Source organism: Oncorhynchus kisutch, linkage group LG4 (genome assembly GCF_002021735.2).
Source record: "Oncorhynchus kisutch isolate 150728-3 linkage group LG4, Okis_V2, whole genome shotgun sequence".
Lineage (NCBI taxonomy): Eukaryota > Metazoa > Chordata > Actinopteri > Salmoniformes > Salmonidae > Oncorhynchus > Oncorhynchus kisutch.
In genome coordinates, this window is record NC_034177.2 from 26,051,756 (window position 1) to 26,070,451 (window position 18,696).

General features: G+C 44.7%; 1 protein-coding gene across 1 annotated transcript in view; it reads left to right on the forward strand.

Annotated features, from left to right (window-relative positions):
* The window catches only part of LOC109889309 (zinc finger protein 423), a 163,424-nt gene that overhangs the window by 5,322 nt on the left and 139,406 nt on the right, over positions 1 to 18,696 (forward strand). The gene's annotated exons all lie outside the window — the stretch shown is intronic.

An 18,696-nucleotide genomic window follows, 5' to 3' on the forward strand; every position in this document is an offset into this window, starting at 1 on the left:
GACTGATTGAGTGTCGAGAGCCTGCTCCCCTGTCTTTATTCTGTGTGTGTGTGTGTGTGCGCACGTGCGTGTGTGTCTATGTGTAAGACAGGGAATAATACATTGTCTGGTCTGTCACTTTCACATGATGATATTATCATTGTGTGTTCTGTTAACTGGCAGCAGGCATGTAATGTCTTTTACCATGAATTGTTGCAATTTGTAAGTATAGAAGACTGTTGACCTGTGTTATTGGTAGGTGAACCTCAAAATAGATTTTTCTAAGCCTTTGTAAAATGTTCATTGACTGCACAGCAGGGAGAGCAATTTTGTCTAGTACTTTGTATTTTGATATGACAAAAAAAGTAATTGGTCATTGTTCAGCCACAGCGGTAGTCTTTTTTTTTATAGAGCCTATTAGTTTGCCCAATATTATATGCATTTTGCACTTTTTCAAGAGGAGAAAGGGGATATTTTTAAAGGTACAGTGCACTCTACTTATAAGAGTCCTAGATATAGGAAATTGAATTAACCTGCTTATAGTGGTCCAATATTTACAATAAACTTTGCTTGAGAATCAATCGCTTATTATCCTTCCTTCCTTCCTGTAATGTGGTGTAGTCTTGCTCTACAGCAGACCCTACTGGTGTGGAGATGTGCGCGTGCCCAGTTAGGGTGAGCTCCCTTGTGGCCAGTGTGTCTGCCAATGACAATTCCTTATCAGCAGCCTGCCTGCTAGTGTGTATGGAAGGATCTGTCTTAATGGACGGGCTCAGTCGTAGGCTGTGCCATTGTACCGGCTTAGCATCAGGGTTTATCAGCACTCTGGACTTACTGGGCCGGAACCGCCGCCGGCTCAGGACCCTCTCCGCTCTGTGCTTCCTTTCTAAACAGCCAGCAACGCCAGGGTGACTTCTGTTATTAATTCTGTTTGTGTGGTTGGTTCCTGCTCCTCTGCTCCCCCCGACCCCCTCTACCCCTGGCCTGCCAACCACAGCTCCCCTACCAGTACCTCCCTGTGGAGTCTGTCCTCTCTGAGTTCCCTCGCTCTGAAACTCTGATTGTGCTGCTGCAGTGGGCGGATTAAAATGTGTTGGAACAATGCGTTCAGAAATATTTTTTCCAAATCTTCTCCTTCCTGTGCAAATTGTGTGTACAGGACCAGGGCATCACAACGGCCAATTCTCTCTCTACCCTATAAGCCAAATGTGAGATTAAATATGATTTAATATTTTGCTTAATGTAGTGAGCTGTTCTTTATTGTGCAATGTTAACCTGAGGACATTTGGAATGGCCCACCTGTTGTTTGATGTTGAACCAGGCTGATCTGTGGCAGACACCCAGAGTTAACCAGCCTAAACGCATGAGCACGGTGCAGGCTCCGTAAATGGGATATGTCAAGCGCAGCCCTTTGTGAGCCAGTGAGTATGTGAGTGTAGTAATGGGTTTTGTGTGTAAATGTCAGTGCAGTGTCTCCAATGTGTAGAGAGGGCTGTGACCCAGCTCTGCTCTGACCTCAGAGAGAGAGAAGGCCAAAACCATGAACCTTCTGGAGGGTAGCTGCAAGAGCCAGATCAGCACTAGCAGAAAACTGCTGTTTGTCTGATCCAACAGTGTAGGCAGAGGTCTTCATGTTCAGTTTTTCTTCCTATTTTATTTTCCTCCTTTCATCCATTCCCATCTTCCTCACCTTGCTTCCCCGCTGCTCTCCTCTCCTCTTTCCTCAGTCTGGTCTCCGAGCATGTTGTATAATTCTGCAAGTAAATCCGAGATACTCCATTTAGTATGGTATGTTTTCATTTGTGGATGTCCATCACACATTTCGTATGATATGTTACGAATTACAATTCATATCATATGTTCCAAATTTGCAAAACGTACAATATGTTATTTGCAAAAACATATGTTACAAATTCTAGCTAGGTGGCTAACGTTAGCTAGCTCACTAATGTTAGCTAGGCTAGGAGTTAGGGTTAAGTTTATGGTTAGCGGAACGATTAGTTAAAAGGGCTAAGGTTAGGGTGAGGTGAATGGTTATCTAACATGCTAAGTAGTTGGGCAGTAGCTAAAAAGTAGTAAGGAGTTGAAAAGTTGCTAATTAGCTAAAACGATAAAGTTGTGCGGGATTAGATTCGAACTCACAACCTTTGGGTTGCTAGATGTTTACGTTATACGTGCACACATCCATCCCAACCTTTAGTTTTTGCCTTAATTAACAATCTGTCTTATGTAACCAGACAAAATGTAGCATATCATACTAAATGGCGTTTCTCGGATTTACGTACAGAATAACATGAAATGCTCTGAGACCAGGTTGCTCTCCTTGGCCCTCCCTGATGTCAGTGAGGCTGTGTTCATGCTGCTTTCTCTAGGCAGCTGATCCTCGACCCCACGGGGTCTCCGTAGGCTGTACATTAAACATAAGCAAAGGGGGCAATTAAGCACCTTCACCACACCTGGCTGATGCATATATTTATTGGGCAGCCTCCCCCTCGGAAGGCTCCTCGTCCCAGCTCTGATGATTAAAGGGTGGTTGTTGGGGAGGGGGGAGGAGAGGAGGAGGCCTGATGCTGAAGTCTAATGAAGAGCTTTGGTCCTGTGTTGACCCCTGCAGCCTGCCTTGAACTCTGGCCAGGGGGAGCTAGGCCTCCTGCTGGCCAGGCCCTTGCTCCTCCATCCTGTCTGAATCCGGACTGGTTCCAGGGCGTCTTCCAGGGCTAGTTTGGGTCTCAAATAGCTGCAGGGGCAGGTATCTGGAACAGTCCTGGGTCGGAGATGGGAGACTGACTGTGCCCACGCACGCACCAGGAAAAATCCTCCAATAGCTTCCTTCGGCTCAACCTATTGATTCCACTGTGCCTGAAAACTTTCCCCTGAAAAACACATTGAGTTAAAAACATACAGAAATTACTCCAATGGATTGAGTGCCTTTGGCTGTGTGTATATATTAGCTGTGTTGGATTGTTAAGTAGCTCTTTGAATCATTGAACATAAAGTACATTTAGGAAGAAGACAAAACAGAACAGCATTTCATAGTCTAGTCTTTTCAATGTTTTTCAGTGGTCCACAATATATCTTGGTCCTGCTGCTTGGACTTTTAAGACAATGCTACCTGCTTGCATCCCCAGCATGACAATGCTTGCTTCCACCATACCATGGACTTTTTTATTGTATAACCTGAAGTCATGGTTAAAAGGCTGTTGAACGAGGTTTCTTTGTCTTTTGAGCTTTAATAGAATTTACAAATGAGATTTGTGTTTTGAGAAAAGCGCTGCTCTGTGTTTTGCAGTATAGTGCTGTGATACAGCTTCTCATTAATCACAGTAAGAACCTTCTTTCTCTGTGTTTTGCAGTATAGTGCTGTGATACAGCTTCTCATTAATCACAGTAAGAACCTTCTTTCTCTGTGTTTTGCAGTATAGTGCTGTGATACAGCTTCTCATTAATCACAGTAAGAACCTTCTTTCTCTGTGTTTTGCAGTATAGTGCTGTGATACAGCTTCTCATTAATCACAGTAAGAACCTTCTTTCTCTGTGTTTTGCAGTATAGTGCTGTGATACAGCTTCTCTTCATCCCCACTTGAAACCTCGCACCACATAAAACTTTTAAGCTCAGACAGAATTATCCCTTATTGTATGGCCCTCCTTCATGCTGGCCTCTGTGAATGCCTAGTCCTTGATGTTAGTCAAGGACTCGTGTTTTTCTTATTTCTTTCCATTCAGTTCCTCTGTCGGAAGGCGAGAACCCCTTACAGAGCCCAGAAGAATTCACCTTGCAAACAGCAGGGTGAGGAGCGGGAAAGAAACGAGTCGCTCTTGATTTCACAAGTTGCTCTCAATTTCACAAGTCAATTGTAAATTACATTTACATCTGATATGTTTTCATTTCCCTATTACAGTCTTGTCTGTGGTGCATTCTCACTTAACACACATGCATTGTTGAATGGTGAGCTACTTACAGATGGTGTTCCCATGAGAGAAAGAGAGCGATGGTGGAAAGGTTCACTCTCTCTCTTTCCCTCCCCCACAATGTCACCCTCCTTTCTCACACATTTTCTAACAGTAATGTTACATGAGAAATATTGAAAGTCAAATTAAATGATCTAAATGACGGTCTGGAAACATAGTGGGTGTGTGTGAATGGATGTGTTGATGGCCGGAAACAGGGAGGGCTTGAGTCCATATGTTTATGTGTGAAGATGAGGATGAGGCCTCTGCTCACAGCTCCGAGTCACAGCTCTTTGTTATTCTATCTCCAAGGCCATGAGTGACGGCAGGTCAGTTAAGGATAAGAAGTGGGTGGGAGAATGGGGTGCAGATGTGTGTGAGAGAGGTATCCAGGGGAGAGCTAGAGATGTTTGTGTTTAAGAGGGCAAGTTTAGTTGTAGTCTAATGTTGATTGAGCCAACCACGCAGCATCTATGAAGAGATGGCTGTTTAGCACTGTGCACTGGAACCATCTATCTGAGAATGTGCCACTCTGGGGCTGTCTTTGTATTGTCAGTGTCTCAGAGGCTTTTGAGTCCATCACTCAGACTACACAAAGGTGTGTGAAGGAAGGAGTCAAAAGAGGAGAACATTCTAAAATCTGTTTTTTCTTGCTTGTTTTTCTTTTCCCTAATAAATGCTTAATGTCACCATCAAACAGGGGCTAAGAGATGGAGTGAGAGTCTGCAGAAAGAGACTAGGAGATAGCCGAGTGAGAGGACTGGTCTGTGGACTGTGGGCCCTGTGTGTTGGTTGATGGATCTTTGCTTTAAAAATGTAGAGTCTAGGCCTGTCTCAGCCTGCGGGTCCAGCCGTGTTGATGGGCAGTCCAGGGACCATCCTCCCCTCTTCCCAAAACATACTGTACCAGTCTAAAGTTTGGACACACCTACTCATTCAAGGGTTTTTCTTTATTTTTTAAAACTATTTTCTACATTGTAGACTAATAGTGAAGACATCAGAACTATGAAATAACACATCTGGAATCATGTAGTAACGAAAAAAGTGTTAAACAAATCAAAATATATTTTATGTTTGAGGTTCTTCAAAGTAGCCACCCTTTGCCTTGATGACAGCTTTGCACACTCTTGGCATTCTCTCAACCAGCTTCACCTGGAATGCTTTTCCAACATTCTTGAAGGAGTTCCCACATATGCTGTGCACTTGTTGGCTACTTTTCCTTCACTCTGCTGTCCAACTCCTCCCAATCCATCTCAATTGTCGGGTGATTGTGGAGGCCAAGTCATCTGATGTAGCACTCCATCACTCTCCTTTTGGTCAAATAGCCCTTACACAGCCCGGAGGTGTGTTTTGGGTCATTGTCCTTTTACAAACAAATGATAGTCCCACTTATTGCAAACCAGATAGGACGGCATATCCCTGCAGAATGCTATGGTAGCCATGCTGGTTAAGTGTGCCTTAAATTCTAAATAAATCACAGACAGTGTCACCAGCAAAGCTCTCCCACACCCTCACAACTCCTGCTTCATGGTGATTTTTTTTTTTAAATCACCAAAAATCTCAAATTTGGACTCATCAGACCAAAGGACAGATTTCGACCTGTCTAATGTCCATTGCGAGTGTTTCTTGGCCCAAGCAAGTCTCTTCTTCTTATTGGTGTCCTTTAGTAGTGGTTTCTTTGCAGCAATTTGACCATCAAGGCCTGATTCACGCAGTCTCCTCTGAACAGTTGATGTTGAGATGTGTCTGTTACTTGAACTCTGTGAAGCATTTATTTGGGCTGCAATCTGAGGTGCAGTTAACTTATTCCTTGCAGCATAGGTAATACTGGGTCTTGCTTTCCTGTGGCAGTCCTTATGAGAGCCATTTTCATCATAGCGCTTGATGTTTTTTTTGACAGAAATTTTCAGTTTTGACTGACCTTCATGTCTTAAAGTAATGATGGACTGCCGTTTCTCTTTGCTTATTTGTGCTGTTCTTGCCATAATATGGACTTGATCTTTTACCAAATAGGGCTATCTTCTGTATACCACCCCTACCTTGTCACAACACAACTGATTGGCTCAAATGCATTAAGGAGAAAAGAAATTCCACAAATGTACTTTTAATAAGGCACACCTGTTAATTGAAATGCATTCCAGGTGACTATGTTGTGAAGCTGGTTGAGAGAATGCTACTGAAGAGTAGTAGTTGGTAGTTATTAGGGTTTTGCATAGTTTCATGCACCTTTACCTCAACTTCACCTGTAAGCCTTTCCCTTTCTATGCATGGGCTATCTGGCTATACTTAGTGGCAGTGATTGAGGAGACTAGTGTTGGTGAACGTTGAATGTGTTTGTGTTTTGGGATAAGAGGAACCTTCCCATGCCACACCAAGCATGCAGACCGGCAGCAGGCTGTGTGAGGAGTGTGAGGCGACGGGTCTCAGAAGGAGCGTGACTGCAGAGTTAATCTGTCCTCCAGTGATATGAGCGCCACAAAGCTCTTCCAGAAAGGGGCCTGCTGTAATGCCTAATCAAGTCTGTATCAAACTAAATAATGCCTTAGCGTGAAATTGGAATCTCAAGTCAAAAAGCACTCCCCAGCCTGTACTACAGGATAAGGCAATTAAGGGTCCCCATTCTGCCTCTCTCTCCCAAGCAGCCCCGGGTCCTCTGTGAGTCTGATGCCATTGTCATTGTGTGTTTCTGTGTGTGTGTATGCATCTCGGGGTCGGTGAATGTGTGTATCTCCCTAAGTACGTGTGTCTGTCTCTCTGCATGTCTGTGTTTCTCTGCATGTCTGTGTTTCTCTGCATGTATGTATGTCTCTGCATGTCTGTGTGTCTCTGTGTGTTTGTTTCCCTCTACATATGTGCATATGTCTCTCTGTGTGAATGTCTCTCCCTGTCTCTGTGCATGTCTTTATGAGTGTCGTCTGTCTCTCTGTCTGTAGGTGCAGCTGAGCAGTAGGGTACAGTATTGTTTGGTGTTGGTGTAACTCTGTGCAGCACATCTATTCCTGGAGGGTCTCATGAGGGTCTCTAATCCAGAGAGGCCTTCCTCCTCCTCCTCCTCCTCCTCCTCCTAGGTCACCAGTCAAATGCTGCCTTTTTGGATGGGGAGCTAGTGGGGGTGCAGGGACAGAATTCTCTCTTTCTTTGTCCCGTCCCCTTCTAACTACATCATAGTGTAGCGTTTGGAACGTGAATACTTCGTCGCTCCCCCAGTGGGTTCTGTTGTGAACCCGTGTCGCATTCAATGACAGCGGGAGGCAGCCCTTGTGATTTAATCATGTCTGCTTTTGTCTTCACACGTTTTCCTATTCCTTCTTTCTACCCCCCTCTCCCTCCCTCCTTCATTCTCTCTTCCTCTCTCTCTGGTGTTTTATGTACATGCTGGAGGTATATTGAAACCATTTCGCCCTCTGCTCTGACAGTTGAGAAAATAAACACATTTGAAGATCGAGAGGCCCTTTAATCTTCTCCGTTGCCTGCTCCCTAACATGACGGAGACGTGTTTGTGTGAGTGCATGTCAGGGTGCCTGTGTGTGTGTGTGTGTGTGTGTGTGTGTGTGTGTGTGTGTGTGTGTGTGTGTGTGTGTGTGTGTGTGTGTGTGTGTGTGTGTGTGTGTGTGTGTGTGTGTGTGTGTAAATATGAAGTTGAGTGTGGCTCTCTTGGTGTTGAGAGGTGGATTTGTTGTCGGCTGATAAGCTCTTGGCGCTGTATCTAAGGAGGAGTGTGTGGATTCCTTAGCTGTCTGAGACAAAGATGGTGCAGGCAGGCGCAGAGGGTACAGAATCAAAAGGAAGGGGGAGAGTTGACACTGCAACCAGGGCTTTCCTCAGGAAACGCCTGCTGGCGAGAAGAGCGAGAAACACGTCACAGCATAGCCAGGAGTGTGACATGTGTACAAAGGGAATGTGTGTGTGTGTGTGTGAAAATAAATACACGGGACCTATCCTGTGAGTGGAAACAACAGAATGGGCCTATCTAAAGGAAACCGTCTTCCATTTCCCTTTGGCTCTTTTCTCCCTTCCACTGAGTCACCAGTATCCCAGCTCTCACGTGACCGTGGTTTCAGACCCTGTACTAACAGAGCGTGTTTAGTGCACTTGTGTGTTTGTCTCTGTTTGAACCAGTGAACAGAGTGATCAGAGCCTTCCACACCTGACACCGCTCAGCTCCGCTGAGAGACCAGCCAGGTGGATCCTGTCCTGCTGTGGAACTCTGCTTTGTGGAGGAGTGTAGTAGGCATTCTGCTCCACCATTGACTCTCTCTGAGAAGAAAAGGCATAGGCCTGTATCTGGCAATTTGTGTCTGGGGTTGGTTCTGCCAGTGCTCCTCTAGTTGTAGAGCTGGGCCTAAGGCGGAGTCTTGGCGTGGGTGCTGCTGCTTGCGTGCTCCAGGCAAGAGAGAGAAAGTGAGTGAGTGATCAAGCCAGGGAGACAGCCTGCTCTTCACAGAGCTCTGCTTGGCTCCAACTAGCCAGGTTCTCCCCAGGGCATCAGCCAAGACCTGCCTGAGGAAACAGAACCTAAAACCCCACAACCGCTGCTAGTAGCCATTCACCCACACTTCCATCCTCAGCTCTTCCACCCCTATCCTCGCTTCCTCTCTCTCTACAGCTCTTTCCATTCTTGCTTGTCCTTCAGTTCTCTGGCATTCTCCAGCCTCTAAACCCATAAACCCTTGCTCCTGTAGAGAGGGGGTGTAGGGGTACGAGAGGGGGGGCTAGTAGGGGGTAGGGGGGTAGCAGCTGGACAGCTCAGCAGGATTTTGGAGCCGCAATGTCCTCTGTGAGAGAGACAGAGCTGTGGGCCCCGTCAGGATTTGTGTTCTTTCTCTGTGCTATCTAAGCTCTCTGCTGTTTTCCCCCTTTACCCATTTGTGTTTTTTTGGCCAGTGGTGATGGTTTGTGTTTTTAGGGCTGTAGAGCAGTTTCAGTACTGATAAAAGAATTTGGTTAATCAGCTTCTGTCCCTGTCCCATGGCGGTGGCTTGGAGGACAGGCCATTGAAGTTAGAGCTCCGGACGGCTTGGGCTGCAGATTGGCATCACGCTTGGTCAGTGGTGACACAGTGCCTCACAGACCAGAGGGACACTACAGTCAGCCAATGAGAGACCCTCTCTCAGCCCGCCCTTGCGCAGGGGAGCACCCTGGGAATTGGCATCCCTGCCATTGTGCCCATTTGATGGGGGTTTGGGGAGCAAGGAGAAGGTAGGGCTGACAATGTGGCCCTGCATGCGTTCTGGTGAAGCTGTCATACTGTGTTCAACCATGTTGGATCTTGCCTAGCCATCTTGTCTCAAGAGGACCATAATGGAAATAAGTCCCATACTTTATTGTGTTATCCTCCATGATTTTACTCATGTACATGTATGGCTTTTTCAAGTTGTACGCATGCTAGCTAAAACAAATGGTTGGATAATAAACTAAGCCAAAGGCTGCTACATACATTTACATTTTAGTCATTCAGCAGACAGTCTTATACAGTAGTATGTACATCTTCATATTGTTCCCCCCTGGGAATCGAACCCATAACCCTGGCGTTTCAAGTGCCATGCTCTACCAACTGAGATACATAGAACCACATACAGCCATGGGCTGCCCTCTACTCTCCCATCACTGTGATTAATGACATTAGCTCTGTAAATATTAGTTTTGAATGGCATGTTTTCTCAGTTATGACTTCGTCGTTGTTGTCTTTCTGTTAGTGGTGAGTTGGTTTAGTCTTTCCCTGTGGAAATCACAACGTGCCAGTGGCTGCTGTCCTTCTAGTCAAGACTACAATGATGTTCAGCTCTCTTCACTGGCAGAGGAATCCTCTTTTATTCCAGTTGTGTGTGTTTGTGTGTCTCCGCACGATGCAGTGAGCCGCAAGAGTGAACACAGTCTAGCACCAAGCCCTAATCCCCAACTGTGTATGTATGTTACAGGATGAGAGAGGGTGAGACAGGCAGAGTGAATAAGTGTTTCATGAGTGAATGTGTAGGAGAATGGGAGAGCATTTGTTTGTGTGTGTGTTCAGTTAAGCAGCGCTGTGTGTGTGTGTGTCAGATCAGGTGAGCAGGGCTGTGTGTGTGTGTGTGTGTGTGTGTGTCAGGTCAGTTGAGCAGGGCTGTGTGTGTGTGTGTGTCAGATCAGGTGAGCAGGGCTGTCTGTGTGTGTGTGTGTGTGTCAGATTAGGTGAGCAGAGCTGTGTGTGTGTGTATATGTATGTGTGTGTGTGTGTTTCAGATAAGGTGATCAGGGCTGTGTGTGTGTGTGTGTCAGATCAGGTGAGCAGGGCTGTGTGTGTGTGTGTGTGTGTGTGTGTGTGTGTGTGTGTGTGTGTGTGTGTGTGTCAGATCAGGTGAGCAGGGCTGTGTGTGTGAGCAGATGTGTACAGTCAGTAGCATTGCTTGCTCCCTAGGGGAGTTTGGTCCATCAGATGCAGACTGCACTGTGCATGTCCACATCATTCTCCCAGCTATTAAAATCCATTAAGCCATGCAGAACAAGCCAGGCTTTTATCTTTTATTAATTATCTTGAAACCCAAGCCCTGCCGTCTTTCCCTCTGCCATGTCTATGGAAAAACTATATCTATAGCTCAGTGCCGTGTGTGAGGACCAGTCATACAGGACCATTATGTTTGAGAAGACACAAGTGCACCATTAGTAAAAAAGGACAGTAATCAGCCACACGAAATAGTCAGGCAGCCCTTAGATGTTAGTGTTCTGTCTGTCTTGGGTTTGTTCAGCTTGCCTTCTACCAGTCTGACCTGGTATGTGAGTTGAAGTGAAGTGAACACCCAAATGCTTTTAAAAGAGAACAGAGAGAACTTTCATGTTTCTGTCTTATGAGGATGAGGAGGGAGGCACTCTCTTTTTCTCTCTGTCTGCTTTACACATTTATAGTGATGGAGCTCCACCTTATGTGTGGAGATGAAACCGCCATGATTCAGGTACAATGGGATGGGGATTACAAATGGTGTGTGTGTGTGTAGCTCTGTGGACAAGAGGCCTGATTGTGTGTGGACTGCGCCATAGCTGCTTGTTGCGATGCTGTGTAGTGTGGTGGGTACGTGCTGTGGTAAGGTGGTGCAGGGCCTGGGTGGTGGGCCTGTGAATCCAGTGAGCGTCCATGTTAATGAAGGGATCTGACGGAGGATCTAGCAGGGCTCTGCTCTGGGCCACAACAAACTCCTGCTTCCTGTCGGGTAGGCTCCCAAGGTGTTGCGCGCAGTTTTGTTCTAAAAGAACCACGCATACACATACTCTGGTACACACACAGGCCTGTATACTCACACACACTATCGGATGCATTGACATTCATACACTCACACATGCTCTGTACAACACACACACATCTGAAAATGGGGGGGCTGCTAATGGCTTCCAGTGGGAGAGGGGGAGAGCAGGATTTGATCCCTTAAGTGTAAAAGACAATCAGACAGAATGGCCGGGGGCCAGCAGCAGGGCTGTGCGGCCCTCCTCTCCTGGCCAGGGGAGCAACTCCACACACATTAGGTATTCTGTGTCTACCTCTCCTGCAGACGGCTGCAGTGGAGCTGGGCCCAGGTGAGACCACTTGCTCTCTCTCCCCCTCTACCACTCTCTCTCCAGTGCTCTCTTTCTCTCCATCAATCTCTCTCTCTGCTGCGCTCTCTCTCTGGTTCGGTCTGCAGCGCTCTCTCATATAGCTCACACACTTACTGTTAGATTGTTCATTATCCGATCTGCATAATATAGCAGCCATTTATCTCTCTCCAGCCTGTCTTTCTGTCTGTGTCTAACACTATAGCACCGTACTCTGCAGTGTGCTAACAGAAGGACAAGGCTCTAGACTGAGGCTGCCTTACCTGCAGTCTCTTTGTTAATGAAAGGCCCTCCCCTGGGTAGACAGGAGCACAGTTGTGTGTGTGTTTGGGGTCTTATGAACAGGCTGTGGTAGGTTCTTTGTCTGATAGGGGGGTCTGGGTGTGTGCCCTGAGGTCCCTTGCACCCTGTTTGCTTTGTGTGGAGGTGCCATTCCTTGGAAAAATAGAAGCTCTCATTTAGAAAAAGCACCCCCATGGGTACATGATCTTGTCGTGTAAATTCACGCTTGCTGTTTGTGATGTCGTCGAGAGTGACTCATTTGATCTTTACCCTCGCGCTATTCGCTGCGACGCTGATTTCTGTGTTGCCGACAGCAACGCTGCCATAGCTACATAATGTTGCAGCTTAACACTGCTTAACAGGGCCCAGAAATGCAAATAGCAGCACATGCTCCAACCACCACAGCAGCAATTAACAGAAGAGGAATTTCAATAATATAGAAATAAATTGTATCAAGGATTGGGTTTGTGTGTTTGTGTGTGCCCCATGGGGGATCTGTGTTTTTTCCCTCCTCCTCTTAAATAAAAGTTTAACGAGAGCAGGAGGGAGAGGTGCCTGCCCCTGCAATGTTGCTAAACACAATGTGCTCTCTTTGGGAGCTAAGAGCTCGTTAACCCATCTATACCTGCCTCATATACTCAGCTCAACATTCAACATACAGGTGTTTCGAGAGGGGAGGGGACTGTTGAAGTGGAACAGTCTAGAGGAACCTGGTAGGAAGTTCTCATCAGCCTATACCAATACTGGGTACACCCAATCTAGAACTTAGGTTATGGTTTGTGGAAATGGTCCCAGTTGGTGAAACCAACACCTCAGTGGTGAGTTTCTGGTTGTTGAGTTATAGGTAGCAGTTTCCCATTTCTCTCACAGCCTCGATGTGTGTTTTGGCAAAGGCTGGTCAGTGTGCGTAGGAAACCGAGGGTATCCAAGGTAACCAATTGAAACATGCTGGAGTCATTAAACCACCCGTTCCTCTCACAGGGCTGTTTTACTGTAGGTTAATGATGTCACAGAGTTTCTGAGGGAATTTAAAATCGGGGGAGGGACCTACTGTATAAAGTAGTCTGTATATACTTCCCCTGCCTTACATTCTCTCTCTGCCTCTGTCTAGCAGTCTCCCTCTCCACTACTCTCCCACTCTCCCTACCTGCCGCTGGCTTCAGGGTTCACATGAACAGTGCTCGGTACAAGTGATGCACCGATATTACATTTTTGGCCGATACCGATATCCAATACTTTCCTTGCCAAAAAAACGATACCGATAACCGATATGAAGCATTTTAGTGGCCTTTTAAGCATTCTAGGACAGTTAAATAGTTAACACACACACATGGACGCAGCACTCTAAGGCACTGCATCTCAGTGCAAGAGGCATCACTACAGTCCCTGGTTTGAATCCAGGCTGTATCACATCCGGCTGTGATTGGGAGTCCCATAGGGCGGCGCACAATTGGCCCAGTGTCGTCCGGGTTTGGCCGGGGTAGGCCGTCATTGTAAATAAGAATTTGTTCTTAACTGACTTGCCTAGTTAAATAAATGTTACACACACACACACACACACACACACACCACACTGACCAAAAAGTTATTTTGTTGGAATTGACATATGTCCCCATTACCGGCAAAACATTATCAAAACCTTTTTATTTCACTTACTTGCTGTGCTGTTTCGTTGTTCATTTGTTCAGTCGTTTCATTCACAACCAGGATTTCTATGGAACGCCGTTTGGGTCTTTGTGTGTCAAAAAAGAAACATGTCAAATAATACTGACTTGTTGACCAATCAGGACCTGAATATGACTGCACGTCACATAATCATTTAACGCGTTCATACATTTTTTACGTAGTTATTAGACATTGATTACAGTATCACACGTATTTCATATGTCACAATGATTTATCGATACGTATGCTATGATGCTGGTAAAGTTGTCTCGTGCACCTACAGTGCTGGTCATTTAAAAAAAGCTAGCTAGCTCATGGATGCAAACAATGTTCTTCCCCAAAAATATATTAAAACAACATAATCTGTTTCAGTAGCTATAGTTAGCTAGCTAACTATATAGCTAGGTGTCATCATCTAAAATAACCCTAATTTAAAAGACAGTTCTTGTTTGATTAACTTAACTTAACTGCGTCGAGCAATCCCGTAATCATAGCCTCAAGCTCATTACCATAACTTTGGTTAACTATTCATGAAAATCGCAAATGAAATGAAATAAATATATTCACTCACAAGCTTAGCCTTTTGTTAACAACACTGTCATCTCAGATTTTCAAAATATGCTTTTCAACCATAGCTACACAAGCATTTGTGTAAGAGTATTGATAGCTAGCATAGCATTAAGCCTAGCATTCAGCAGGCAACATTTTCACAAAAACAAGAAAAGCATTCAAATAAAATAATTTAGCTTTGAAGAACTTTGGATGTTTTCAATGAGGAAACTCTCAGTTAGATAGCAAATGTTCAGTTTTTCCAAAAAGATTGTTTGTGTAGGAGAAATCGCTCCGTTTTGTTCATCACGTTTGACTAAGAAAAAGTCAGTCAGTACAACGCCGAACTGTTTACCAAATTAACTCCATAATATCGACAGAAACATGGCAAACGTTGTTTAGAATCAATCTTCAAGGTGTTTTTCACATATCTATTCGATGATAAATCATTCGTGGCAGTTGGGTTTCTCCTCGGAAGCAAATGGAAAAATACACGCAGCTGGAGATTACACAATAATTGCGACGGAGGACACCAAGCAAGCACCTGGTAGATGTAGTGTAAAATGGTCAATCTTCCAATGATATGCCTACAAATACGTCACAACACCTTGGGGAAACGACAGAAAGTGTAGGCTCATTCCTGGTACATTCACAGCCATATAAGGAGACATTGGAACACAGCGCCTTCAAAATCTGGGGCATTTCCTGTTTGAAATTTCATCTTGGTTTCGCCTGTAGCATCAGTTCTGTGGCACTCACAGATAATATCTTTGCAGTTTTGGAAACGTCAGAGTGTTTTCTTTCCAAAGCTGGCAATTATATGCATAGTCAAGCCTCTTTTCGTGACGAAATATCTTGTTTAAAACGGGAACGTTTTTTTATCCAAAAATTAAAAGAGAGCCCCCTATATCGAAGAAGTTAATGGAGGCCAGACCCACCTATGTGAAGCTATCCACAATAAGTATTAGCCACAATAGTGGACTTTGTGGTTAGCCTTCAAAATAAAAATATGTCTTTGACAGTGATGCAAATCAATACAAATAGTAGACTTATGCCATAATTGAATAAGCCATGCTAAACGAGGTTAGAATGTTATATAAAATCAACGAAAGACAATCATTTGTTAATTTGACAAAATTCTGTTGAAATCACCCTGGATGTATTATACTTTAGAATTGCACTGGGGACATATTTATTTCACTGTACAGTCTTACCCCATGTCATTGATCCACAATCCATAGGTATCAGTCTACTCCGTGACACCCAGAGAACATTAGTGTCGTAGCTCTTATTGCGGGACTCTGAAACATCTGTGAATTGAGCCACATGTATTATCAACCTATGTGTATTGAACACTATTCCTAAGGAAAACCAATACTGCGTGGATGTTTTGGAGTCTGATAACTCTAAGGACGTTGGGAAAAAATATATTGGGTATTGAGTAGACTGATACCCCATTTCATTGATTCCCAATTATTAGGTAAAACTGTACAGTGAAATATGCATGTCAATAGACACAATAGGTTGACTGGGGTGTGATGTCCCGCGATAAGAACTACAACGCTAATATTTACGTAAACTCTTCACAGTTGTGTTCTGTCGGTATCACCGAGTAGACTAATACCTTGTTTAACCTTCAACCTTCTTTAACATTATCTAGTCTAAAAATGTCATGATTCCACTAATTGTAACCTTCTGCATCACTTTCAAAGAGGTACTTTTATTTTGAAGGCAAACCGCAAATTCCACTATTGTGCCTAATCCTTATTGTGGCTATTTTCACAACACATGAGCTGGTACATCGAGCCTCACTAGCCAGATGAAGCTAGCTGGCTGCTTATAATGCTAGCTTTGGGCAACAGGGTTAAGTTGCTGACTAGCTATTTATTTTCATAAACTGACGTTCAATTTCAATAGGCGAACAACAAGTGGCTATCTAGCTAATACTTACTCACAAGGATTCCTAAATCTTTGCTAAGAATAATGAAAATTACTGCAGTTTCTACTGGTCATTGTTTTCAGGCTGGTTATATTGGTGCTAGCTAGGTACCAAACTTAAGCTAGCTAGCTACCCCATAAGTTGTGGTCGAACAAATAATGCTTTATTACCAACGTGGTATTGTAAAGACATCGTTCGTGGTCGGTGTTTGCAGACTTTTCTTGTACAGCTTTGACCATGCTACTGATAGTTGTGGTGGTGCTTAGCTTGCATGTGCAAATTCAGAACACACAACATTCTATTATAGAACTGTGTTATTTGACGTGTCAAATTACAAGCTTATCTAACGCATGTTAGCAGTGACGCAGTTACGCCATTACTGTGTAACTCCGGTAGGGCAACATAAATAGGGCACTTGGTAGTGTGTACTGGTGCTCGACCAGTCGGCAAACGCCAACATCACCCATGACATAGAACGGTTGGTTGTCAAGGGCAATTAATTGTATTATCTTGACGTTAATGGATTTCGCCTTAGTTGTCTCTCTGAAATGTTCTTACTCTTTCAAATGACTGCTCAACTTGTTGACTGCTCAACAAGCACATGTAGCTCTAAATCTTACGTGGCTTCATTACGTCATACGTTATATAGGTATGCACGTCAGCTTTGACATTGGTTTTGCATCGTCCGATTCCGATATGTTCACCGATATATCGTGCAGCCCTACTCGGTACACATGGGACAAAGGCAGGAGGAGGAAATCTGGAAATAAATAAATATATCTGCTCTGCTAATGAAGACGAGCATTTCCCCACAGTTAAATCACAAATATGCTTTTATTAGAATGGTGTCTTTTATTAGAATGGAATCTCTTTCTAATGACCGTTTTCTTTATCTTCCCCCTGCTTTTTCTGTCTGTTTCTCTTGCTTTGTTTGGCTGCCTGGTAATCGTGGTGTGAGGTCTGTCTCTATCCTCCACCGACTCCTTTCAGAATGTGTTCCTAGGAGTGTGGGTTTGGTCTCACCCAGGACCCATCGCTCCGGGAAACGTCTGTATCCCATCCTGTGGTCCACATCTTTAGGGCCAAGACCCAGAACTGGCCTTACCCCTACCACTCCCTTACCCTGCCTCTCCATAGCAACAATACTCAGTGTATGGCTGTTTGTTTGTATGATATCTTGTGTCTGGCTGTTTGGTTGTATGATATCTTGTGTCTGGCTGTTTGGTTGTATGATATCTTGTGTATGGCTGTTTGGTTATATGATATCTTGTGTATGGCTGTTTGGTTGTATGATATCTTGTGTATGGCTGTTTGGTTGTATGGCTGTTTGTATGGCTGTTTGGTTGCATGATATCTTGTGTCTGGCTGTTTGGTTGTATGATATCTTGTGTATGGCTGTTTGGTTGTATGATATCTTGTGTAGTAGACTGATACCCCATTTAGTGTGAGTATCTGCATTTCCTCTGAACTCCACCCAATGACTGATTTATGCAATCTCAGTAAGGTAAAAACAAAAATATGGCAACATTTAGTGAGAAATAATTCCAAGAAAGCCCAGGCCGATCAATACATGTCTGTGTTTTCTCCACAATCTAATTGAGGTTTTAAAGTGGTTAAGGATCCTGTCCGGTTCCCATCAGAGATGGATAGTTTTGCTGTATTACTCCCAGTACACTGTAGCTCTGAGTGGGAGGCTGGGGTCTGGTAGTGCTCCGAGCTTCACTTGTTTTAGCTTGGGAGCCGTGTGGAGAGTTGTGTGCGTGTACGGGGTTGTTGTGTGCTGTTGCCTGCAGGTTAACTGAGCACAGTAGTACTGGGTAGTTGTGTTTCTATAAAGCACCATCCCACCTTCTCTCCTCTACCCTGCCCTGCTCTCCTCTCTGCCTGACTACACTCCACTATTTCCCCTCTAATGAAGCGCTAAATGGAAGATGAGTGGAGCCCTGATTGGGTGTAATTTAGCGGTTTTCTTCCTGCACTGGGAAAGCAGTGTCTTCAGGAATTAACAATTCCACTGCAGGCTAGACCTATTTAAAGAAGACCTCAGGTCAACTTTCTCTAGACTTCTACAGTCGTTGGTATTGCATGGCGTGACAAATTATATACTTTCTGAAAACACCTCAAGCTCAGTAACAGTCCTCTAGGAGGATCTAAGAGCAGGGTGGGCCCATACCACAGTCCTAATGGGACCATGATCCTGATCCAGCTCATAGTTTCCCACAAACATGCCTGAAGAGTTATCTCTCATCAGAAACACCCAGACAGGTAACTCTCTAACCTAGGATGGAAAAATAGAAATATGGCCTCTGAGTCTCTTGTACTATGGGAATACTCCATTAATGGTGAAAAGGTGCTACTGAAAGACACTGTCGAGAGAGTGAGCTGCCAAATGGCAGTGCTTCATCTTGAACAGAGTCCTGGCTACCTCAGGGAAGAGAATGAGAAAAAGAGAGGATGGGAGCGATGGAGAGAGATGTTATGGAGCAGAGTTGACCCCGGTCTTCCCAGGTTTTGGAAGCCTGCTGGGTTTTAGCTCTAGGCCATCAGCAACAAGGTCAGTTGTCTCTGAATTTGGAGTCTGGACTGGGCCTTCTGGCCTACACACTGATCCCAGCACTGGATCTCTGGATCGCACTCATGAAATGAACATGGGATGGTTGTAGAAAGGAAAACTGAGACTGTTGCCCTTGGCTTTGTAGGGGAGTATGAAATACAGTGTTAACTGGTCTGGTGAGGAGGTGAGGAGTCCACTCTGACCACCTCTGAGGAGGAGG